The sequence below is a fragment of the Bufo bufo genome, chromosome 8 (genome assembly GCF_905171765.1).
Source record: "Bufo bufo chromosome 8, aBufBuf1.1, whole genome shotgun sequence".
NCBI lineage: Eukaryota > Metazoa > Chordata > Amphibia > Anura > Bufonidae > Bufo > Bufo bufo.
The window spans coordinates 67,062,244-67,088,814 of record NC_053396.1 but is presented as its reverse complement, the minus strand read 5'-3'; the positions used below and the strand labels follow the sequence as shown (position 1 = coordinate 67,088,814).

Sequence of the window (26,571 nt, the reverse complement as noted above, 5' to 3'; positions counted from 1 at the left end):
ATTGGACTCCAGTTGGCTGACACCTCACTCCAATGAGCTCTTGGAGATGTCATTAGTCTAGGGGTTCACATACTTTTTCCACCTGCAGTGTGAATGTTTACATGGTGTGTTCAATAAAAACATGGTAACATTTAATTCTTTGTGTGTTATTAGTTTAAGCAGACTGTGATTGTCTATTGTTGTGACTTAGATGAAGGTCAGATCACATTTTATGACCAATTTGTGCAGAAATCCATATCATTCCAAAGGGTTCACATACTTTTTATTGCAACTGTATCATCGTGATATTCTTTTTCAGTTACACATTAATGTCTGTACTTTTATAACCTGCTTTGATATGTTTATTAATATCATGTTTCTCCTTTACCTTCCACAGACAAAATGACTTATGAAGTCCGTCCCAGTCAGGTAGTATGAGTTATACCATAGTCGTATAGTATATATAGTATACAATGTAATATAGTATGCTGGATAGAAACCGGACATTTGCCCTGGCTAGAATCTATTTTAGAGCTCTATATACATGCCCCTGATAGAAGTTTCAACCCCCATATCTTGATGGACACATTGTGCTACAATAAGCACCATCGCCGCCATATTCTTTTATGTGTTCACAATTTGTGGCGAACATAATACCCTCCTCAATTTGCCAGCACTCCTATGCCAGCTTCGGTACCAGCCTGCCTACTACACATGCTCGTGGGCACCGCCGGCGCAGTGACGTCACTCGCTTTGACGCGGTGACGTCATGCGCGCGACGGGCCCGGGTGCTGTGACGCAGAACACAGAGCCTCACCAGAGGCACCATTTAAAGGAGAGATAAGCACAGCATGGTTACCGCATCCCACAGGCAACATGCTGTATATAACTAAGGTAAACGCGCCGTCAGCAGCGGACCATTCTCCATGACTAACACTACCTTGCTTGTATTTATGATTGTTTATTTATGTATATATAACTGGCTCTCCTTCTTAAGTCACATCTGCCTATAAGCCTATATCCTCATACACGATTGGTCGATCTTGCACTTATATACTATCCCATACTTCTCTCTGTCATCCAGTTATCTAAATACTATCATATCATAACCTATGCCCCCTACACCCTACAGGCTACGCTACCCTTGGAATCTTCAATGACCTGCACTTCTTTGCATTTGTTGCTATCTCCATATTACAGGATTGTGCCAAGCACACTGATGTCCCTGCTGCTGCTGGTTTTCTACTGCTTTTGGCCGACTTGCTGATTTACTTGTGTATATTTTCACTCTGTGATTCCGCTATAGATGATGCTGTTTTATATGGGAATTACCTTGCTCTATATATACTGTTTTACCCATCCTCTGTGTCTCCACATGCTAGACACTAACTTTAGACATAATTTTGATGCGAATACTAGGATCAATGAATTGACTATGAATTTATTTATTATGTAAAAAATACCCTGCTGTATTATATTTACTTTACCCCAGGCCGCGAACAAGGTCCCGTGTTAGGACCGAAACGTTGGCCAGTTTTGCATTTACTATTCCTGGATGCTGATAAAAATGAAATGATTAATTAAATGAAAAATAAAGATAAATGAAATGAAAAATGAAATGAAAATATAAATTACAAATATGAGTGCCGTGGTTTACTTCTTACTACATTACCTCCATTACATTACCTCCATTACCGAACGACACAAGAGGAGTGCCGTCCAACCCAAGCCATATCAAGGTGCAAATTACTGTCACACCCGATATGAGTGGTATTTTCTGTAGTATTATTCTCATTGGTTTAATCCCCGTTACGTCCCCAATCTGGGGTCCATTTATTGAATTGATTTTTCGAACGGGGAGATGGTTAAAAAAACGCTGGCTCCCTCCCCTTTGTTTTAATCCACGGTCACTGCGTCCGCGCCGTGCAATTTACTGTCACACCCGATATGAGTGGCATTTTCTGTAGTACTATTCTCATCAGTTTAATCCCTGTTACGTCCCATATCAGGGATTGCCTTCTGTGAAAAAAAATTTAGGCCAGGTTCCTTCGACTGCCTTCACAGTGACAGACCAAAGGCTGATACACCAAACTGAATTGATTTTAGGAACCGGGAGATGGAAAAAGCAGCTTAGTCGGTCCTCTTACTCCCAAGTTGGGGCACTGCGCATGCACGGATCAATGTGCTGTGACACCCTATATGAGTGGTGTCTTAACTAGTACTATTCCTATCAGTTTAATCCCTGTTACATCCCCTATCCGAGGACGTGTGTCGAATTGATTAATCGTTGTCGAATTACCGAACCATTACGACATCCTGAAACAATTTAGTTCTGAGCTCTGTACTTGCTTTGTATTGGAATTAATGGGGATTTTTTAAATTGTCTGCATTATTTCTAATAAACTATTAAAGGAAACCTGTCACCAGGATTTTGTGCACAGAGCTGGGGCCATCTAGCAGCCCATGTCCCCAGCTCTGCGCACAAAATCCTGGTGACAGGTTTCCTTTAAGAGACTTTATTATGATTTTTTTTATTTTATGTATTAAAAACCCATACAACTTAAAAAAAAAAAAGAAAAAAAAAGAAAATTTATGTTTATTCTATGAAAATTTATACAGCTGATCGCTTTTGGTCCGATCATAATGAAGCAACGGCCTTATTATCTGGGGTGTGGCAACATTGCCAACACACTCATAGAGGTGATGATCGCTTCATTGTGATACGCAAGCCCCTTCACCACAACAAGGTAACGATCACGAAGGGGAATTGACACATGTATGTGCCTTTTTTTTGTTTTGTTTTTGCAGCCACAGTGCAGCACCATAGGCCAGAAAAATTAGGCATGTACACATGCCTGAAAAAAATGTTTTTGTTGCAGCCGCTGCTGTAGCAGCGGCCGGAAAAATTTATGTTTTCCAGGCAGAAAGGTGACTAAAACATTGCGGCTTGAACCCTAGTTGGTGGCGCAGAATTCACGAAAGTCATCCGGTATGCCGACATTAAATACAGCAGCTTGGGGACCATTTTGAGGCCAAGGCATGTCATCAGGCCTTTTGTTAGTCAAACGTATCCCCCACTGTCAGTCCCTTCGGGATCCATGCCTCATTCATCTTAATGAAGATGAGGTAATCAACACTTTTTTGACCGAGGCGACTTCTCTTGTCAGTGACAATGCCTCCGGCTGCACTGAAGGTCCTTTCTGACAGGACACTTGAAGCGGGGCAGGCCAGAAGTTCTATCGCAAACTGGGATAGCTCAGGCCACAGGTCAAGCCTGCACACCCAGTAGTCAAGGGGTTCATTGCTCCTCAGAGTGTCGATATCTGCAGTTAAGGCGAGGTAGTCTGCTACCTGTCGGTCGAGTCGTTCTCTAAGGCTGGATCTCAAAGGGCTGTGGCGATGTGTAGGACTGAAAAAGCTCTGCATGTCCTCCATCAACAACACATCTGTAAAGCGTCCTGTCCTTGCCACCGTGGTCATGGTAGGAGGAGGATTACTTTCACCTCTTCCCCAGTTAGATTCCCGTTGTGCTGTGACATCCCCCTTATAAGCTGTGTAAAGCATATTTTTTAGTTTGGTTTTGAACTGCTGCATCCTTTCCGACTTTTGGTAATTTGGTAACATTTCCGCCACTTTCTGCTTATACCGGGGGTCTAGTAGCTTGGCCACCCAGTACAGGTCGTTCTCCTTCATCCTTTTCATACGAGGGTCCCTCAACAGACATGACAGCATGAAAAACCCCATTTGCACAAGGTTGGATGCCGAGCTACTCATTTCCCGTTCCTCGTCCTCACTGATGTCATTGACGGTCTGTTCTTCCCCCCAGCCACGTACAACACCACGAGTCCCAGATAGGTGACAACAACGAGCACCCTGGGATGCCTGCTGTGGTTGGTCTTCCTCCTCCTCAAAGCCACATTCCTCCTCTGACTCCTCTTCCTCATACTCTTCTTCCAGCGTTGCCGCAGGTCCGGCAAGCGATGATGACAAGGCTGTTTCTGGTGGTGATGGTGACCACAACTCTTCCTCTTCCTCTTCACGCTCATCTACAGCCTGATCCAGCACTCTTCGCAGGGCATGCTCCAGGAAGAAAACAAATGGGATGAGGTCACTGATGGTGCCTTCGGTGCGACTGACTAGGTTTGTCACCTCCTCAAAAGGACGCATGAGCCTACAGGCATTGCGCATGAGCGTCCAGTCACGTGGCAAAAAAATTCCCAGCTCCGCAGAGGCTGTCCTAGCACCCCGGTCATACAAATACTCGTTGACAGCTTTTTCTTGTTGGAGCAGGCGGTCGAACATTAGGAGTGTTGAATTCCAATGTGTCGGGCTGTCACAAATCAAGCGCCTCACTGGCCTGTTGTTTCGCCGCTGGACATCGGAAAAGTGTGCCATGGCCGTGTAGGGACGCCTGAAATGGCCACACACCTTCCTGGCCTGCTTGAGGACGTCCTGTAAGCCTGGGTACTTAGACACAAAGCATTGTACGATGAGATTCAACACATGTGCCATGCACGGCACATGTGACAACTTGCCCAAATTCAATGCCGCCAACAAATTGCTTCCATTGTCACACACCACTTTGCCGATCTCCAGTTGGGGCGGGGTCAGCCACTGATCCACCTGTTCGTTCAGGGCGGACAGGAGTGCTGGTCTGGTGTGGCTCTCTGCTTTCAGGCACGTCAACCCCAAGACAGCGTGACACTGTCGTATCCGGGATGTGGAATAGCCCCTGGGGAGCTGGGGGGATTCAGTTGACGTGCAGCCAGACGCCGCAGCAGAAGAGGAGGAGTAGGAGGAGTAGAGGAGTTGGCAGTAGGCCTGCCTGCAAGTCGTGACGGTGTCACCAACTCCGCTGCAGAGCCACGCATTCCATGCTTGTCAGCCGTCAACAGGTTGACCCAATGCGCAGTGTAGGTGACATACCTGCCCTGACCGTGCTTTGCAGACCAGATATCAGTGGTCAGATGGACCCTTGCCCCAACACTGTATGCCAGAGATGCCATGACTTCCTTTTCAATCACTGAGTAGAGGTTTGGGATTGCCTTTTTTGAAAAAAAAATTGTCCGGGTACCTTCCACTGTGGTGTCCCAATAGCGACAAATTTTTTGAAGGCCTCAGACTCCACCAGCTGGTATGGTAAAAGCTGGCGGGCTAAGAGTTCCGTCAAGCCAGCTGTCAGACGCCGGGCAAAGGGGTGACTTTGTGACATTGGCTTCTTACGCTCAAACATGTCCTTGACAGACACCTGACTGTGGGCAGATGAGCAGGAACTGCTGAAGGTGAGAGGCGGAGTGGCGGGTGGTTGAGAGGGGGCAAGGAGGACAGCAGTGGTTGACGTGGCTGAAGATGCTGGACCAGGAGGAGGATGGCGGCTTTGAGTTTGTGTGATGCTTGTACTCATGTGTTGATCCTATAGGCGTTTGTGATGTGCAATCATATGCCTTCGCAAAGCAGTTGTACCGAGGTGGGTGTTGGATTTCCCACGACTCAGTTTCTTTTGGCACAGGTTGCAAATGGCATTGCTGTTATCAGAGGCAGACACACAAAAAAAATGCCACACTGCTGAGCTTTGCAATGACGGCATTCTGGTGGTGGCAACAGCATGCGTTGATTGGCGTGCTATCTGGCTGACCTCGGGTGCCGATACATGCTGTCTGACTGTGCCACTAGCTCCTTGCGACGACCTGCCCCTGCTTTCAACTCGTCTCCTCCTTCTCTCTGTCTCCCCTTCTGAACTTTCCCCCTGTTCTTCTTCTCTTCGAGCAGGCACCCACGTGGCATCCACGGAAACATCGTCATCATCAACCACTTCACTTGTATCTGACACCTCAGCAAAGGAAGCAGCAGCGGGTACAACATCATCATTATCATCACACTGTACGTCCATGTGTGTAATCCTGCCTGACTGAGACATATCCCTGTTATCTACATCCTCTGGCAATAATGGTTGCGCATCACTAATTTCATACAACTGATGTGTAAATAACTCCTCTGACGGATCAAGTGAAGTGGCTGTGGTGGCTGTGGTGGTAGTGGTGGTAGTGGTGGTGGTGGCGGCGGGCGGGAGAGTGGTAACTTGAGAGCAGGTGACCGAAGCTGCGCTGGAGGAGGATGGTGCGTCAAGGTTCTTAGCGGAAGCTGTTGAAGATTGGGTGTCCTGTGTAAGCCAGTCAACAATTTTCTCCGAATTTTTCGGGTTCAGGGTACGTGGCCTCTGAACACTGGGCATTATTCCAGGGCCAGTGGAAATCACAGCACCACGACCACGATGGCCCCTGCGGGGTGGCCTGCCTCTGCCTGTCATTTTTTTTTTGATAAGTGGTACTATGCGTGGTGGGCAGTGGTGGGCAGTGGGCACAGTACAGTTTGTGTGGGCCTGACACACACTGGCTTGCAACTGCGATTATATCACAGAGAAATATTAAATGGACTTTTTTTTATCTGCAAGGTATTGTGAGTGACACCCTGTAACGGTATGAGTGTTGGCCTAGCCAGTGGCCACAGTACAGTCTGTGGGACAGACACTCACTGGCTTGCAACTGCGATTATATCACAGAGAAATAATAAATTGACTTTTTTTTATCTGCAAGGTATTGTGAGTGACACCCTGTAACGGTATGAGTGGTGGCCTAGCCAGTGGCCACAGTACAGTCTGTGGGCCAGACACTAACTGGCTTTCAACTGCGATTATATCACAGAGAAATAATAAATGGACTTTTTTTTATCTGCAAGGTACTGTCTGTGACATCCTGTATGAATGGTGTGCACACAATACTGTCTGTGAGCCTGCAGCCTCTCACTGTCTGGCAACTGCGATTATATAAAAAAATATATATATATATTGACTTTTTCTTATCTGCAAGGTACTGTCTGTGACACCCTGTATGAATGGTGTGCACACAGTACTGTCTGTGAGCCTGCAGCCTCTCACTGTCTGGCAACTGCGATTATATAAAAAATATATATATATTGACTTTTTTTATCTGCAAGATACTGTCTGTGACACCCTGTATGAATGGTGTGCACACAGTACTGTCTGTGAGCCTGCAGCCTCTCACTGTCTGGCAACTGCGATTATATATAAAAAAAAAAATAATATATTGACTTTTTTTTTATCTGCAAGGTACTGTCTGTGAAACCCTGTATGATTGGTGTGCACACAGTACTGTCTGTGAGCCTGCAGCCTCTCACTGTCTGGCAACTGCGATTATATAAAAAAAATATATATATTGACTTTTTTTTATCTGCAAGGTACTGTCTGTGACACCCTGTATGAATGGTGTGCACACAGTACTGTCTGTGAGCCTGCAGTCTCTCACTGTCTGGCAACTGCGATTATATAAAAAAAATATATAATATATAAAATAAAATAAAGCAGACTGATGTACCAGCCCTACAAAGGGCTTTTTGGGGTGCTGTCAGGACGCTGTCCTTACAGCAGATGAGTCTGTGGACACAGAACACTGCCCTAGCTAACGCTTTCCCTATTAAATCAGCAGCACTGTCCCTCCTCTCACTAAGAATGCAGCTTCCGAATGAATCTAAAATGGATGCTGTCCAGGAGGTGGGAGGGTCTGGGAGGGAGGGTCTGCTGCTTATTGGCTGGAATGTGTCTGCTGGGTCAAAGTTTGCTCAATGATGATGTATAGGGGGCGGACCGAACATCGCATATGTTCGCCCGCCGCGGCGAACAAGCTATGTTCGCCGGGAACTATTCGCGAGCGAACTATTCGGGACATCTCTATTGGTCGGTCCTCCTACTTCAAATTTGGGGCAGTGCGCGTGCAATCTAATGTGCCACCAGATAGTTGTGGTGTGTTATGTTGTTCTATTCTTATCAGTTTAATCCCTGTTACGTCCCCTATCAGGGGACGTGTATATGGCATTGATTTTAGGAACGGGGAGATGGAAAAAGATGCTTGGTCGGTCCTACTACTTCAAATTTGGGGCACTGCGCGTGCAATCTAATGTGCCACCAGATAGTTGTGGTGTGTTATGTTGTTGTATTCTTATCAGTTTAATCCCTGTTACGTCCCCTATCAGGGGACGTGTATATGGCATTGATATTAGGAACGGGGAGATGGAAAAAGATGCTTGGTCGATCCTCCTACTTCAAATTTTGGGCACTGCCCTTGCAATCTAATGTGCCACCAGATAGTTGTGGTGTGTTATGTTGTTCTATTCTTATCAGTTTAATCCTTGTTACGTCCCCTATCAGGGGACATGTGTGAGAGTAATTGCAATACGTTGCTTAAGATATATCCATATATATGTATTAACTGTATGTATCTTTCTATAAACTGGCATATGCAATATTAGAACAGTGTAACCTTTATCATATATTCCACTGAACACAATTGTTAAGGCTAAGGTCATCTGAGAATAACCAGAGACAGCAGTCTACAAGAAGAAGGGGGAGTATGGCCTATCTAAATAGCAGAAGGAAAAGGAGTTATAGGGAGTCTTGTCTCCTATTGTGCAACTCTGTTTGTTGGATAATTATCAAATAGACCTTGTGACAATGTACTGGATACTCCAAGAACTGTTGATATTGATGAGCCAACATTAACATGCGTCCAGGCTAAATATGGATATGTGGCCTTCTGTTTGTTGAATCTTGTCACTTTGAAATATTACCCTATTATGTAAGGCTCTTCATTGCCAATATGTATCACGTGTGATTATATAACCTGTATTGACCAATCATAGTACTGTAAACGTCTTAACTATCTTGTAACTCCTATATTGAGATATGTATAAAATAAAGTCCTTAGGGGCGGTCTAACCAGATCTCCTCAGACATATCTGCATCTGTCTGTGAATTTCTCGGCCAAAATAATTGATCAATCTCTGCCTTGATAGAACCACTCTGACAATTTGGAGGGGGCACCCGGATACCCAGCACGTTCATGTGTCTGGACTGAAATAGAAGAAGGAGCACCCATGGTCCAGGAACGCAAGTCCTAGGGTAAGAGCTTTCCAGAACTGTGGGGCCTTCATAATCAGTCCAGCGTGAGGGGTTCGGGTATCAACAGGTAGATTTTGTTTAATTGCTGCATGTACCATGATTGGCTTTGTTACTAACATGCTTCGCTTTTAGAAGGCGTGTGTATGGAGATATGAATTTTGTCTTATCCTTCTTTGTCTCCTGTAAAGAGTAATCTGATCAGGAATGAATGTGTGAAGTGGCTAATCTTGGCAACAAGAGAGGTCCATGTGATTTTGGCCAGGACTCCTGCATTTCTTGGTGGACAACCCGAAAGGGGACATTGAGTGAGGAGTCAGTTGTAGTTTGTTAATGTTGTTTGTCTAGATATCTGCTGCTAAAATTCATTTCGGTACTAAGTTACACCTGGAATATTGGCTGAGATCCAGAAGCTGCGGCTGTTCATAACTAAGCAATATACTGTGTAAAATTGTGGTTCTGATGTATGAGGAATACATAGGAATAACCATAGGATTGTTATTATATGCGTTTGTGTGAATATATTTGTTGTATAAAATCTTTCTTAAAGCTAGAGAGACACCATTGCCTTCTGATATCCCATTAGTTTCCTATATCCAGTTCACAGACGTCTAGTCTAACCTACCTAGGCGCATCACTGAACTGTTGATAAATTACATAGCAGGATAACCAAATAGGTCAAGGATCGCTACCTTAGACCTGGTGTGCTATGGGTGCTATGTCTACCAAACGAGAAAGGGGAGAAGAGGTTTGCCCCAAGATTCCTATGAAGCGTTTGGTAACATAGTACATAAGGCCGAAAAAAGACATTTGTCCATCCAGTTCGGCCTGTCATCCTACAAGTTGATCCAGAAGAAGGCAAAAAAAAACTGTGAGGTAGAAGCCAATTTTCATCACTTTAGGGCAGTGCTTCTCAAATAGTGGGGCGCGCCCCCTAGGGGGGGCGCCAGGCTCCGTGAAGGGGGGCTCGTTCAGGGCCGGCCTTTGGGGGTGTGCGAATTTCTTCTGTATAATGCCGGCAGGCAGGCCGGGCGGCCGGCGCGTCCCTCAGTGATGTCACGTGCCTGCTTTATGAATGAAGCAGGCGGCGCAGACAAGTGACGTCACTGAGGGATGCGCCGGCCGCCCGGCCCGCCTGCCGGCATTATACAGAAGAAATTCGGATATACGGTACTATTAGGAACGAGGGGGGCATGTTTAATAACTTTAAACGGCGGCGGCGGGCACACGGAATCTGTGGATGGCACAGTTAAGGGGTGGGGGTCTGTGGATGGCACTGTTATGGGCTGGGGGGGCACTGTGGATGTCACTGTTATGGGGTGGGGGGTCTGTGGATGGCACATATATAACAGTGCCAGCCACAGATCCCCCTGTAACAGTGCCAGCCACAGATCCCCCCCATAAGTGTCCGTCATCCACAGATCCCCCATAAGTGTCCGTCATCCACAGATCCCCCCATAAGTGTCTGTCATCCACAGATCCCCCCATAAGTGTCTGTCATCCACAGATCCCCCCATAAGTGTCCGTCATCCACAGATCCCCCAATAAGTGTCCGTCATCCACAGATCCCCCCATAAGTGTCCGTCATCCACAGATCCCCCCCATAAGTGTCCGTCATCCACAGATCCCCCCATAAGTGTCCGTCATCCACAGATCCCCCCATAAGTGTCCGTCATCCACAGATCCCCCCATAAGTGTCCGTCATCCACAGATCCCCCCATAAGTGTCCGTCATCCACAGATCCCCCACAAGTGTCCGTCATCCACAGATCCCCCCATAAGTGTGTGTCCGATCCACATTTCTTTCTTTTTTATTCTCTTATACGTTAATAAGGATACAGTGTTATGCAGAGGTGTACTTATAACAATTTTATAGACAAATGATACTATTTACAGTCGCGCGGGGGGCACAAAATGTTTTCTTCTTCCTAGGGGGGGCATGACAGAAAATAATTGAAAAGCACTGCTTTAGGGGAATAAAAAAATTTCTTCCCGACTCCAATCAGGCAATCAGAATAACTCCCTGGATCAACGACCCCTCTCTAGCAGCTATAGCCTGTAATATTATTACGCTCCAGAAATACATCCAGGCCCCTCTTGAATTCCTTTATTGTACTCACCATCACCACCTCCTCAGGCAGAGAGTTCCATAGTCTCACTGCTCTTACCGTAAAGAACCCTTTTCTATTTTTGTGTACAAACCTTCTTTCCTCCAAACGCAGAGGATGTCCCCTCGTCACAGTCACAGTCCTGGGGATAAATAGATGATGGGATAGATCTCTGTACTGCCCCCTGATATATTTATACATAGTAATTAGATCTCCCCTCAGTCGTCTTTTTTCTAACGTGAATAACCCTAATTTTGATAATCTTTCAGGGTACTGTAGTTGCCCCATTCCAGTTATTACTTTAGTTGCCCTCCTCTGGACCCTCTACAGCTCTACTATGTCTGCCTTGTTCACTGGAGCCCAGAACTGTACACAGTACTCCATGTGTGGTCTGACTAATGATTTGTAAAGTAGTAGGAATATGTTCTCATCACGGGCATCTATGCCCCTTTTGATGCAACCCATTATCTTATTGGCCTTGGCAGCAGCTGCCTGACACTGTTTTTTGCAGCTTAGTTTGCTGTTTATTAAAATTCCTAGATCCTTTTCCATGTCAGTGTTACCGAGTGTTTTACCATTTAGTATGTACGGGTGACTTGCATTATTCCTTCCCATGTGCATAACTTTACATTTGTCAGTGTTAAACCTCATCTGCCACTTATCTGCCCAAGCCTCCAATCTATCCAGATCCCTCTGTAGTAGTATACTGTCCTCTTCAGTGTTAATTACTTTACACAGTTTAGTGTCATCTGCGAAAATTGATATTTTACTATGCAAGCCTTCTACAAGATCATTAATAAATATATTGAAGAGAATAGGGCCCAATACTGACCCCTGAGGTACTCCACTAGTGACAGTGACCCAATCTGAGTATGTACCGTTAATAACCACCCTCTGTTTTCTATCATTGAGCCAGTTACTTACCCACTTACAGACGTTTTCTCCGAGTCCGAGCATTCTCATTTTATATACTAACCTTTTATGTGGTACAGTGTCAAATGCTTTGGAGAAGTCCAGATACACGACATCCATTGATTCGCCGCTGTCAAGTCTAGAACTTACCTCCTCATAGAAACTGATTAAATTAGTTTGACATGACCGATCCCTCACGAAGCCATGCTGATATGGCCTTATTTGCTTATTTCCGTTAAGATGCTCTAACATAGCATCTCTCAGAAAACCTTCAAACAGTTTACCCACAACAGATGTTAAACTTACCGGCCTATAGTTTCCAAGCTCTGTTTTTGGACCCTTTTTGAATATTGGCACCACATTTGCCATGCGCCAATCCTGTGGGACATTCCCTGTTAGTATAGAGTCCGCAAATATCAGAAATAAGGGTCTGGCTATGACATTACTTAATTCCCTTAGGATACGGGGGTGTATGCCATCCGGTCCTGGCGATTTGTCTATTTTGATCATTTTAAGTCGCTGTTGTACTTCTTCCTGGGTCAGACAGGACACTTTTAATGGCAAATTTATTTCAACATTCAGCATTTCATCTGACAGTATATATTCCTCAGTGAATACATTGGAGAAAAAAATATTTAACAGCTTTGCTTTCTCCTCGTCGCTCTCTGCGACTCCCCCCTCATTACTCTTTAAAGGGCCGACACCTTCAGATTTATACTTTTTAACATTTATATAATTGAAGAACATTTTAGGGTTAGTTTTACTCTCTTTGGCAATTAATCTCTCGGTCTCTAGTTTGGCCGCTTTTATTTGTTTTTTACATGTTCTGTTTTTTTCCTTATAGTTTTTCAGTGCTTCCGTGCTACCCTCCTGTTTTAGTGTTTTATATGCTTTCTTTTTGTCATTTATTGCTTTCTTTACAGTTCTGTTTATCCACATTGGTTTCTTTTTGTTCCTTAACCTTTTATTCCCATACGGTATGTACCTCTCCCAATGAGATTTTAGGATGTTTTTAAAGATATCCCATTTTGTGGCTGTATTTTTATTTTTGAGGACTTTGTCCCAGTTAGTTAGGCCTATGGCCTCTCTTAGTTGGCTAAATTTAGCTTCTTTGAAGTTTGGTATTTTTGTTCCTCCCTGTAGAAACGCTCTTTTGAATGATAATTGGAAGGTTATTACTTTATGGTCACTATTTCCCAGGTGTCCCCCAACCTGCGCGTCTGTTGTTCTGTCAGGTCTATTGGTTAATATTAAGTCCAGTATGGCCGTTCCTCTAGTCGGGTCCTGAACCAGTTGAGAGAGATAATTGTCTTTGGTTGAGATAGAAAATGGAAAATGGGCTATCAAAAATGCTGCATCCATATTAAAGAAGGCTGGGATGCCAAAAGTTGGTTGCTTAGATGCCCAACGTTGGAGAAAGTTTATGGTAGAGGAAAAAGAATGGATTCAAAAACATGGGTATGAAAAGCAGGTTAAAGCCTGGTTGAACACTTCAACCAATCATGATCCCTTATATAATACTCAAGATGATGATGATGAGGTTATGTGTGTTAAAACTGTAACCATACAAGCCCCAGCTCCAACACAACGAGGAGTTGCAGCTAGTGGAGATGTACCTCCTGTTGTTATATCAAATACATCAACCTCCTCAGTAATAGTCCCTACGTCCCCTCCACGTCAGCCAGAGTCTATATACCCCCAATTGCCAGACTCAGGAAGCATGTTATCCAGTTTAAGTACGGAATATGCAGATATGTCTAGGTTAGAGCAGACATATCTCCAGGCACCCCCCCGTATAACACTTCACAGATGACGCCTGTGACATCTCCGGCATCTCCAACATCACCAAAGTCTCCGCTTAGGGAGGGTAGTGAGGATGAATGGAGATGCCAACATTGTGGCTTTTGTAAAGTGGATTGGGGACGTAGATGTAGAAAGTGTGACACTCCCCGGGGTGAATCTGTACAAGTTTGTTGGAGAGAGAGTGGATCCCCAAATCCCCCAGACATTGAGAATCAAGCAATAGGCTCCCCACAAGGTATGTCAACCCCCGTGGCTCCTGTACCTTCTGCGTCACAAAGGTTAGTCACGCGACTTACGCGTGAGGGCAAAGGCAAAATCTGGCAGATTATAAAGTCAGATGAAGTTAAACATTCCCCTATGACAGCTTGGATCTGTAAATGCAATACTGCTCATCCTCATAATGAAATGGGGTGTTCAACATGCGGAACATTAAATCCTAAATGTCCTATAGCTGTCCCTGATATGGGTATGTATCCGGTAATGACTCTAGTAGAAAAGATAAAGAAAGTACCAGGTGGAGTAGATGGTATAGAACCAGTGCCACACGGTGCAGATTCCAGATTAAAAAAATCAGGGAAAATGTTCCTGAAAAGATTGGAAGTCATCACAAAAGACTTAAACAGTAAATTAGGGACAGGCTTATCAGGCAAGCGATGAAACTGCTGATAAATATCATGCACAAATTACTGGTATACTTAAAGATCAGGACTTTGAAGTTAGTGATCCAGATAGTAGAGATGCTCGGATACTTAGAACATGTTTCATTAATGGGCTAAGAGAGGATTTGAGGACGGAATTAATGAAAGTGAGACCAGAGTGTATGCATACATCACTAGATAAATCAATAGTAGTGATTCGAAGCATAGAGGACATAGGAACAGCTGTTAAAAAGGAAGAGAAAACAAGTTGCAATGCAGCCAATTCCTGTGTTTATAGCAGCATACGGTAAGCCGCTGCAGCTGCAAGAGGGGGGAGGAAGAAAAGATGGAGATGGAGGACAGATGAAAATGGGAAGTAACAAAGGGAATACATATGATCAGAGAAAAGGACAAGTGATAAATACTGAAGAGTATCGTAGAAAGGGGCTTTGTTTCGGTTGTGGAGGAAGGTAATGAAAGTAATCCACAGATGAGCACTCATATTCAGCTGGCTTCAGTGGACCAGCAGGACTATGAGGACTAGGAAATAGGCAGCCCCCAACTTACAGAACAACCAACAACTGTAATAAATGTACTACCTCTCCCAGGCCCAAAAGCAGTTGTAAAATGAACATTACCTGACGGAAAAGATGTTGACTGTGTGGTTGACACGGGGGCGAGACGATCAATTCTTAAAGCTCATGAACTATCGCCAGAATATTTAGGCCCTGATCAGGTAACAGGAGTAGGATTGACAGGAGAACTTTGTGCTTTTTGTAGCGGTTTTGTCTGTTTCAATCAGTGCGAATAGATGACACAACAGACATATGCATGCAATTGCTAGTGTCTGAAAACTGCCCTGTGAACCTACTTGGAGCAGATGTGCTGCATGCTGTCAATGCAATCATAAGGTTTGGGAAAAAGGGAGTATCGGTAACAGGGCCCCTTTATGGAACCTATTTTAACTGCATTAGCTGCTGTGGTAAACCTGCCAATACCCGAAGGGGAGTTGCAGAGGGAAAATCCTACACAGTTACAAGCAATAGAAGATATGCTTGCAAAGGTACCATCTGGGCTGTGGGTAAAAAGCAAAACTTATGTAGGTCTACTTCAGGTAGAACCAGTAAAAATTAAGTTAAAACCAGGAGTGATGCCTGTTAAAATAAAACAATATCCCTTGAGTCAAGACCAAACTGCTGCAATAGCAGTACAGGTAGGAGAATATCTCAAGGTAGGAGTCATAAGGGAATGCCGATCCCCTTATAATACTCCTCTTTACCCAATAAAAAAAAAGCCTGAACCAGGAAAGCCCCAAGCATATAGGATGATTCATGATCTTAGAGAAATTAATAAACTAATGATCATAAACACCCCTATTGTACCGAATCCACATACAATGCTTAATCAGATTCCTTCCAATTCCAGCTGCTTCACTGTAATAGACTTGGCAAATGCATTCTTTTCTGTTCCAGTGGAGGAAGAAAGCCAGCTGCCTTTGGCATTCTCCTTCAATGGAAAACAATACTGCTTGACAAGGTTGCCTCAGGGGGGTGCCACGTCTCCCTCTGAATTTTCTGAAACCATGGCACGAGTACTGCTTTCTTGGCATCCAATGGACAAAGACACGTTATTTCTTCAGTATGTTGATGATTTGCTCATCTGTACTGTTAGTAGTGAAGTTTGTCTACAGGAAACACTTTCTCTCTTGATATTTCTGCATACTGAAGGATGCAGAGTGTCAAGAGACAAATTGCAGATTGCCAAGTGCAAAGTAGTGTTCCTGGGTCATTGTGTTTCTAAACAAGCTAAACACATAACCCCGGAAAGGAAAAAAGCTGTTGCCCACTTGAGGGAACCCACTACTGTTCGAGAACTGAGAACATTTGTTGGACTTGTCAGTTATGTCCGAGAGTGGATTCCCTCCGCATCATCCCTGATGCAGCCGTTATTTGATGTCCTAGCAGCTTGTAATCAGGGCCATTTATTTGTACTCACTGCGGAAGCAATTGAAGGATTTCAAGGGTTAAAGCTAGCAATAGTGTCAGCACCGTGTTTAGAAATACCTAATTATAACCTTGCCTTCAATTTATTTTGTCATGAAAACACAGGACATGCCAAAGGGGTGCTGACTCAGATACATGGAGGAAAGCATCGACCTTTAGGCTATTATTCATTGCATCTTGATGTGGTAGCAAGGGGGGCTCCGTCCTGCATACGCTCAGTAGCAGCTTGTGCACTACTAACAGGAAAAATTGCAGATATTGTTCTGGATCATGCTCTTACAATCTATGTCCCCCATGCTGTGCAGGAATTATTATCTCAGGCAAAGACTCGTCATTTGTCAATGATGAGATTAACTAAATATGAAGTTGCACTGCTTACTCCACCAAACATAACAATTAAAAGGTGTACTGTTTTAAACCCAGCAACTTTGCTGCCAGAAACTAATCAATCAAACCAAGAGGTTTCCAATTTTGATATTGACCATGATTGTCTTGAATTGATGAAAGCTGAAACTAAGGAACTTGATAATGTAACTGAAACACCTATACCTAATGCTGATATTGAGTTTTTCGTAGATGGCTTACGATATTACCTTGATGGGAAACCATACACAGGGTATGCTGTGACTACCTTGGAGGATGTTGTGAGACAAGGATCGCTCCCACCTGGATGCTCGGCTCAGTTTGCTGAGGCATGTATAATGGCTGAAGGTCAGACGGTAAACATTTACACTGACTCTTGTTATGATTTGTGCACTGTCGCATGGCCCAACCCACCAGTCTAAAGAAGCAATGGTAAGTTTGGTAACACAAGGATGGGTGGCGCCGGGGTTCAACAATGCCGCTGCAAAATTTGTCCAAGGATGTATGATCTGTGCTTGCCATAACATAGGGAGAACTTTAAAGGTGCCCCGACGGTGCACCCCAAAGCCATTATACCCGTTTTAGAGACTGCAGATTGATTTCATACAACTTCCCAGGGTTGGCACATATGAGTATGTCTTGGTATGTGTTGATCTCTTTTCAGGATGGCCAGAAGCATGGCCCACGGCAAAGGCAAATGCAAAAACTGTTGCTAAAAAATTATTGTCTGAAGTTGTATGCAGATTCGGAATCCCTGAAGTAATAGAAAGTGATAGAGGTACTCATTTAACTTCAAAAGTATTCAAAGAAATACTTCATGCTCTGGGCATAGAACAAGCATTCCATACTCCATACAGACCACAGAGCAGTGGCAAAGTGGAACGCTTAAACGGGACTTTGAAGTCAAAAATTCAAAAAGCCATGGCAGAGACTGGCAAGCCATGGACTGAATGTTTGCCTATAGCATTATATTCAGTTAGAGTGACCCCACATAGGAAAGCTAAGCTGAGTCCATATGAGATATTGTTTGGAACAGCACCAAAGACAGGCCTGTATTTTCCACAGCAGCTTCAGGCACTTCATTCAGATATGACACAATATGTGGGAGCTTTGTGTAAGAGGTTACAGCAAACTCATGACCGTGTTTTTAGTTCCATTCCAGATCCATCTTCATTGGAGGGAACACATGCACTAACTCCTGGAGATTGGGTCACAGTCAAAAGGCATATAAGAAAGGCCTTAGACCCTCGATTTGATGGACCATTCCAAGTCCAGTTGACTACACCAACTTCTGTGAAATTAGACGGAAAACCTACTTGGATCCACGCTTCACACTGCAAAAAGCTTGTGAAAAGCTAAAATATGAATCTAGGAAAGTATTTGATAAAAAGCATTTTTCTTTACTTTTGTTTCGCTAACTAGGAAAAAGGTAACATGGGATGGGATAATAAATTAATTAAATACCATAAGATTGTTGCACAAATGAAGGACCTATCTGAGTGTTGGATATGTAGTCATTCACCTGTTTCTTCCACTTCTATGCCGTATGTAGCTAATCCTCTCCCTGAGACAGAATTATTGGATCTACTATGTTCAGATTTAATTCCATTGGGTCTGGAATCTCCTCATGGAGACACAGCTGTCTCACTTCCAGTTACAGGATGGGTAAAGTATCCAAGCAGGTGGTAGGTAAACATTTCAGAGAAAATAGGAACTTGGTATGAATATGATGTTACCAATGATGGATGGAAAACTAGACCTGCCAGCATATTGGAAGTAGGAGAAATTCCTATTGAGGAAATTAAGATAAGTTTCGCTGGAGAAGATGTTAAGGTTAATGAACAAACTAAGAAACTTCGGTACCATCTGAATAGGGAAATTCATGATTTCAGATGGAATTATACAGGCTATTTTGTACTAGGGCAAAAGGGTGAGTGTGCTATGTTAGATGGTTATGAGCCCAACTATGGCGAAACAGAAGAAGATCTAGAAGGTTATAAAGGTGATAGAAATGAATCAATGAGCATAGACCCTAAAAGAACACGGACCCCAAGTAAACGTTGTGGTCCCTTTATGTATTATTTTACAGTCACTTTAGAAGATAATCCAAACTCTTGGTGTATATTTGAAAAAACTACCATGATAGTTTCTATAGTTGATGCAATGATTCGAAAACATCAATTTTGGTTAAAAGAAAATATATACATAGTATGTGGAAACCGAGTATTTAAATGGCTCCCACGAGGTGCAGGAGGTACCTGCTAGGCTGGAACATGCAACTTGGGTATGGGAAACAAATGATCTCTCTTATCAACATATTCCCAGGCATATGTTGGCAAAGCGAGATATTGAAACTATGGTATTACCCACTATCCCTGCCAGACCTTCTTCTTTCAACCATCCTAATAAATTGATTCATGCAGAACCTTCTACTTGGGAAAAGATGGGAATGTATCTTCCATATTTGAGCACATATTATATGTCTACTGGAGTTCTAAAGAATGCCAAGCAGATTGAGGATATTGGAGAATTGTTTGATAACGTGACTGATTATTTGTTTGATGCAATTGAAATAAATTCTATATATTTAAGACATGTAATCATTGTTGAAAATCAGCATGCAGTTGTCCTAGATTATCTTACTGCAGCGCAAGGAGGATTATGTCAAGTAGTGGGACCATCCTGTTTCCATTACATAGATCCAAAAGGAATGTTTCAAGTATCACATGATTTGCAACAGGCAAGTAAATTAAAGGAAGGATACCGGGAGGCGCATCAAACCCCTCCTGATGTTGGATGGCCTGAATGGTTATCATGGCTTAACCCACTCAATTGGTTTCAAGGAATGGATGGTTTTCAGGCATATTTCATATGTTGATACAAGGATGTTTCCTTATCTTAATTATCTTTATAGTAATAAAGATTTTCTTGTTAATCTGTAAAAAGATATTAAAGTCCAAGTGTTTTTCAGGAAAATTAGTATTCTTGCACTTTGTGAAGGAAGGATGATTTTCCGGCCTATTTACTCTTTGTGTTGCCCATTTTTCTTTATATTTTTTTGGTTTTTGGTTTTATGACTTGTATTTGATTTACCTTTTATTTATATGTACTATAATTAAAAATGACAATAAAACATTTTTTACAACTTAGTATTTTTATGCTGTTCAAAAATTTTATATCATTTTCTTACTGCCAGAAAAAAACATACTTACCTCTATGTTTACTCCACAGGTACCTAGCAAATACAATGGAAGAGGATTACGAAGAAGCCAAGTATGAAATCTTCCTGTGGGCTTTAAGAAGGAATTGGCGCAAGCTCTTTATGGGTTTTCTGACATCAAGGGATCACTTATGGTGTAGAATAAACTACAGGGCAGCTTTGAGCAGACGCTGCTGTGAAGAGGCTAGATACTACTCTGCAAAACTTTCCATGAGGTTGTAGTCACACCACATCTGTGCCCTATGTCAGACATTGAAGATGGGTCATGGCTGGGTCTTCCAACATGACAATGACCTGAAGCACACAGCCAGGATAACTAAGGAGTGGCTCCGTAAGAAGCCTTTCAAGGTTCTGGAGTGGCCTAGCCAGTCTCCAGACCTAAATCCAATAGAACAACTTTTTATGGCATCGATTTTAGGAACGGGGAGATGGAAAAAGATTCTTTGTCGGTCCTCCTACTTCAAATTTGGGGCACTGCGCGTGCAATCTAATGTGCCACCAGATAGTTGTGGTGTGTTATGTTGTTCTATTCTTATCAGTTTAATCCCTGTTACGTCCCCTATCAGGGGACGTGTATGGAATAGATTTTAGACAACCGCAAAGAGTTGTCAATAGTTGACACACTCATGACATAAATTTTATACCTCTATGCGTCAATCTTGGTGTACAAACCGGATTCCAAAAATGTTGGGACACTAAACAAATTGTGAATAAAAACTGAATGCAATGATGTGGAGATGGCAAATGTCAATATTTTATTTGTAATAGAACGTAGATGACAGATCAAACGTTTAATCCGAGTAAATGTATCATTTTAAAGGAAAAATACGTTGATTCCAATTTTCACGGTGTCAACAAATCCCCAAAAAGTTGGGACAAGTAGGAATAAGAGGCTGGAAAAAGTACATTTGAGCATAACGAAGAGCTGGAAGACGAATTAACACTAATTAGGTCAATTGGCCAAGATGGGTAGAGGATCACCAATTCCCACAATGTTGCGCAGAAAGATAGTGGAGCAATATCAGAAAGGTGTTACCCAGCGAAAAATTGCAAAGACTTTGCATCTATCATCATCAACTGTGCATAACATCATCCGAAGATTCAGAGAATCTGGAACAATCTCTGTGCGTAAGGGTCAAGGCCGTAAAACCATACTGGATCTCCGGGCCCTTAAACGACACTGCACCACAAACAGGAATGCTACTGTAAAGGAAATCACAGAATGGGCTCAGGAATACTTCCAGAAACCATTGTCAGTGAACACAATCCAAACTCTACAGTGCAAAGAAGAAGCCATTTCTAAGTAAGATCCACAAGCTCAGGCGTTTTCACTGGGCCAGGGATCATTTAAAATGGAGTGTGGCAAAATGGAAGACTGTTCTGTGGTCAGACGAGTCACGATTCGAAGTTCTTTTTGGAAATCTGGGACGCCATGTCATCCGGACCAGAGAGGACAAGGACAACCCAAGTTGTTATCAACGCTCAGTTCAGAAGCCTGCATCTCTGATGGTATGAGGTTGCATGAGTGCGTGTGGCATGGGCAGCTTGCATGTCTGGAAAGGCACCATCAATGCAGAAAAATATATTCAGGTTCTAGAACAACATATGCTCCCATCCAGACTTCATCTCTTTCAGGGAAGACCCTGCATTTTTCAACGAAATAATGCCAGACCACATTCTGCATCAATCACAACATCATGGCTGCGTAGGAGAAGGATCCGGGTACTGAAATGGCCAGTCTGCAGTCCAGATCTTTCACCTATAGAGAACATTTGGCGCATCATAAAGAGGAAGGTGCAACAAAGAAGGCCCAAGACGATTGAACAGTTAGAGGCCTGTATTAGACAAGAATGGGAGAGCATTCCTATTTCTAAACTTGAGAAACTGGTCTCCTCGGTCCCCAGACGTCTGTTGAGTGTTGTAAGACGAAGGGGAGATGCCACACAGTGGTGAAAATGGCCTTGTCCCAACTTTTTGGGGATTTGTTGACACCATGAAATTCTGATTCAACATATTTTTCCCTTAAAATGGTACATTTTCTCAGTTTATACTTTTTTTCCGTGATTTATGTTCTATTCTGAATAAAATATTAGAAGTTGGCACCTCCACATCATTGCATTCAGTTTTTATTCACGATTTGTATAGTGTCCCAACTTTTTTGGAATCCGGTTTGTAGTTATGACTGTGCTCGTGCGCACGTTTGGGAGATTGCAGGCGATGGGGGTTTTACAAAGCCTATGGTCCTGCTGAGGTAGTTCAGTGACAGTTAAGTGACCCAGAAAACAATGATTCTGCAGTGTGGGCCCATTGTTGGCCTAGTAGGCTTTAATAATCACCTTAGATGATCACAAAGAAAATTTATGTTTTTTCTATGCAAAATTATCCAGCCGATTGCTTTTGGTCTGTTCACAATGAAGCAACGACCTTATCATCTGGGGTGTGCCAACATTGCCATTGCCAACACACTCATAGAGGTGGTCGCTTTATTGTGATATGCAAGCCCCTTCACCACGACAAGGTAATGATCACAAAGGGGAATTGACACATGTATGTACCTTTTTTTGGGGGGGGTTTTGAAGCCACAGTGCAGCACCAGAGGCCCAAAAAATTAGGCATGTACACATGCCTGAAAAATTAGGTATTGCTGCAGCCGCTGCTGTAGCAGCGGCCGGAAAAATTGATGTTTGTTTTCCAGGCAGAAAGGTGACTAAAACATTGCGGCTTGAACCCTAGTTGGTGGCGGATAAAGAGATAAAATATAGCAGCATGTGGACCATTTTTAGCCCAAGGCAGCTCATCTCATCAGGCCTTTTTTAGTCGAATGTATCGCCCACTGTCAGTCCCTTCGGAATCCATCCCTCATTCATCTTAATAAAGGTGAGGTAATCTAGTGACAATACCTCCTGCTGCACTGAAAGTCCTTTCTGACAGGACACTTGAAGCGGGGCAGGCCAGAAGTTCTATCGCAAATTGGGATAGCTCAGGCCACAGGTCAAGCCTGCACACCCAGTAGTCAAGGGGTTCATCGCTCCTGAGAGTGTCGATATCTGCAGTTAAGGCGAGGTAGTCTGCTCCCTGTCGGTCGAGTCGTTCTCTGAGGGTGGCCCCCGAAGGGCTGTGGCGATGCGTAGGACTTAAAAAGCTCTGCATGTCCTCCATCAACAACATGTCTGTAAAGCGTCCTGTCCTTGCCAGCGTGGTCGTGGGAGGAGGAGGATTACTTTCACCTCTTCCCCTGTTAGATTCCCGTTGTGCTGTGACATCACCCTTATACGCTGTGTAAAGCATACTTTTTAATTTATTTTGGAACTGCTGCATCCTTTCCGACTTGCGGTAATTCTGTAACATTTCAGGCACTTTCTGCTTATACCGGGGGTCTAGTAGCGTGGACACCCAGTACAGGTCGTTCTCCTTCAGCCTTTTTATACGAGGATCAATCAACAGGCACGACAGCATGAAAGACCCCATTTGCACAAGGTTGGATGCCGAGCTACTCATTTCCCGTTCCTCGTCCTCACTGATTTCATTGACGGTCTGTTCTTCCCCCCAGCCACGTACAACACCACGGGTCCCAGATAGGTGACAACAACGAGCACCCTGGGATGCCTGCTGTGGTTGGTCTTCCTCCTCCTCAAAGCCACATTCCTCCTCTGACTCCTCTTCCTCATACTCCTCTTCCAGCGTTGCTGCAGGTCCGGCAAGCGATGATGACAAGGCTGTTTCTGGTGGTGATGGTGACCACAACTCTTCCTCTTCCTCTTCACGCTCATCTACAGCCTGATCTAACACTCTTCGCAGGGCACGCTCCAGGAAGAAAACAAATGGGATGAGGTCGCTGATGGTGCCTTCGGTGTGACTGACTAGGTTTTTCACCTCCTCAAAAGGAAGCATGAGCCTACAGGCATTGCGCATGAGCGTCCAGTAACGTGGCAAAGAAATTCCTAGCTCCGCAGAGGCTGTCCTAGCACCCCGGTCATACAAATACTCGTTAGCGGCTTTTTCTTGTTGGAGCAGGCGGTCGAACTTTAGGAGTGTTGAATTCCAACGTGTCGGGCTGTCGCAAATCAAGCGCCTCACTGGCATGTTGTTTCGCCGCTGGATATCTGAAAAGTGCGCCATGGCCATGTAGGAACGCCTGAAATAGCCACACACCTTCCTGGCCTTCTTCAGGACATCCTGTAAGCCTGGGTACTAATGCACAAAGCGTTCTATGATCAGATTACACACATGTGACAACATGCCCAAATTCAATGCCGCCAACAAATTGCTTCCGTTGTCACACACCACTTTGCCGATCTCCAGTTGGTGCGGAGTCAGCCACTGATCCACCTGTGCGTTCAGGGCGGACAGGAGTGCTGGTCCGGTGTGACTCTCTGCTTTCAGGCAAGTCAACCTCAAGACGGCGTGACACTGCCGTATCCGGGATGTGGAATAGTCCTGGGGAGCTGGGGGGGGGTGCCGTTGATGTGGAGCAAGACGCAGCAGCAGAAGAAGACTCAGCCGAGGAGGTTATGGAAGAGGATGGAGTAGGAGGAGTAGAGGAGGTGGCAGCAGGCCTGCCTGCAAGTCGTGGCGGTGTCACCAACTCCTCTGCAGAGCCACGCATTCCATGCTTGGCAGCCGTCAGCAGGTTTACCCAATGCACAGTGTAGGTGATATACCTGCCCTGACCATGCTTTGCAGACCAGGTATAAGTGGTCAGATGGACCCTTGCCCCAACACTGTGTGCCAGACATGCTATTACTTCCTTTTGCACAATCGAGTACAGGTTGGGGATTGCCTTTTGTGCAAAGAAATTTCGGCCGGGTACCTTCCACTGGGGTGTCCCAATAGCTACAAATTATTGGAATGCCTCAGACTCCACCAGCTTGTATGGTAATAGCTGGCGGGCTAAGAGTTCAGACAAGCCAGCTGTCAGACGCCGGGCAAGGGGGGGACTTTGTGACATTGGCTTCTTACGCTTAAACATGTCCTTGACAGACACCTGACTGTGGGCAGATGAGCAGGAACTGCTCAAGGCGAGAGACGGAGTGGCGGATGGTTGAGAGGGGGCAAGGAGGACAGCAGTGGTTGACGTGGCTGAAGATGCTGGACCAGGAGGAGGATGGCGGCTTTGAGTTTGTGTGCTGCTTGTACAACAATTTTTGGCAATACCCTACATCTGGGGCCTATGCTGCATTTGTTAGTGTGACATGCAAGCTAAAAATACTGAAATAATATTTGGGGTTTAAAAAAAAACTAAATTTGCAGCCTTTGCTGCATCTGTCAGTGTGAGATACATGCATCTGTTATATTCTGTTATTAAAAAAAACACAAATTTTGGGCCAAATACAAAATTTGCGGCCTTGGCTGCATCTGTCAGTGTGAGATACAAGCTTGAAATACTGCAATAATATTCAGGGTTTAAAAAAATACCAATTTTTTTCAATACCCTACATCTGGGGCCTATGCTGCATTTGTTAGTGTGACATACAAGCTAGAGATACTGCAATAATATTTTGGGTTTTAAAAACACACCCATTTTGGGCAAAAAACTAAATTTGCAGCCTTTGCTGCATCTGTCAGTGTGAGATACATACGTTCGATGCTGCTGTTCTTTTCTGTTATAGAAAAAACACCCATTTTGGGCCAAACACTAAGTTTGCGGCCTTGGCTACATCTGTCAGTGTAAGATACAAGCTTGAAATACTGCAATAATATTCTGTTTAAAAAACACCCATTTTGGGCAAAATCTTTAATTTTGCAGTCTTTGCTGCATCTGTCAGTGTGAGATACACTTGTTAGATACTGCTATTCTATTCTGTTATTAAAAAAAACACCCATTTTGGGCCAAATAGTAAATTTGCGGCCTTGGCTGCATCTGTCAGTGTGAGATACAAGCTTGAAATACTGCAATAATATTCAGAGTTTAAAAAAAACACCCGGACCACCGCAGCACGTCTCGGATGATGACAAAACACAGGTGCCAACTGCTGTGGCTTTCGAAAGTGTGCAGACTGACAAGGAGGGCAGGGGTAAAGACTGGGTGGTTGTTTTTTAAAAATCCTGAATATTTTGGCAGTATTTTAAGCTTGTATCTCACACTGACATATGCATCAAAGACTGGAAAATTAAGTTTTTTGTCCAAAATAGGTGATTTTTAATAACAGAATAGAACAGCAGAATCTAACGCATGTATCTTACTCTGAGAGATGCAGCAAAGGCTGTAAATTTAGTTTTTTGCCTAAAATGGGTGTTTTTTTTAAGCCCAAAATATTATTGCAGTATTTCTATTCTAGCTTGTATGTCACACAAAAAAAATGCATCATAGGCCCCAGATATAAGGTATTGCCAAAAATGGGTGTTTTTTTTAAACCTTGAATATTTTAGCAGTATTTCAAGCTTGTATCTCATCCTGACCAATGCAGCAAAGACTGCAAAATCTATTTTTTTTTGCCCAAAATAGGTGTTTTTTAAATAACAGAATAGAACAGCAGTATCTAACACATGTATCTCAAACTGACAGATGCAGCAAAGGCAAAAAATTTAGTTTATTGCCCAAAATGGGTGTTTTTTTAATAACAGAATATTATTGCTGT

General features: G+C 43.8%; 1 protein-coding gene and 1 long non-coding RNA gene across 2 annotated transcripts in view; one reads left to right on the top strand and one right to left on the bottom strand.

Annotated features, from left to right (window-relative positions):
- Positions 1-26,571, bottom strand: part of LOC120978053 (BTB/POZ domain-containing protein KCTD12-like) — a 474,732-nt gene that overhangs the window by 135,045 nt on the left and 313,116 nt on the right. The window lies entirely within an intron of this gene.
- On the top strand, positions 16,445-26,567 carry LOC120978267. The gene is made up of 3 exons (XR_005774047.1): positions 16,445-16,871; positions 20,731-20,739; positions 26,558-26,567. It is a non-coding gene; the product is annotated as an uncharacterized LOC120978267 (long non-coding RNA).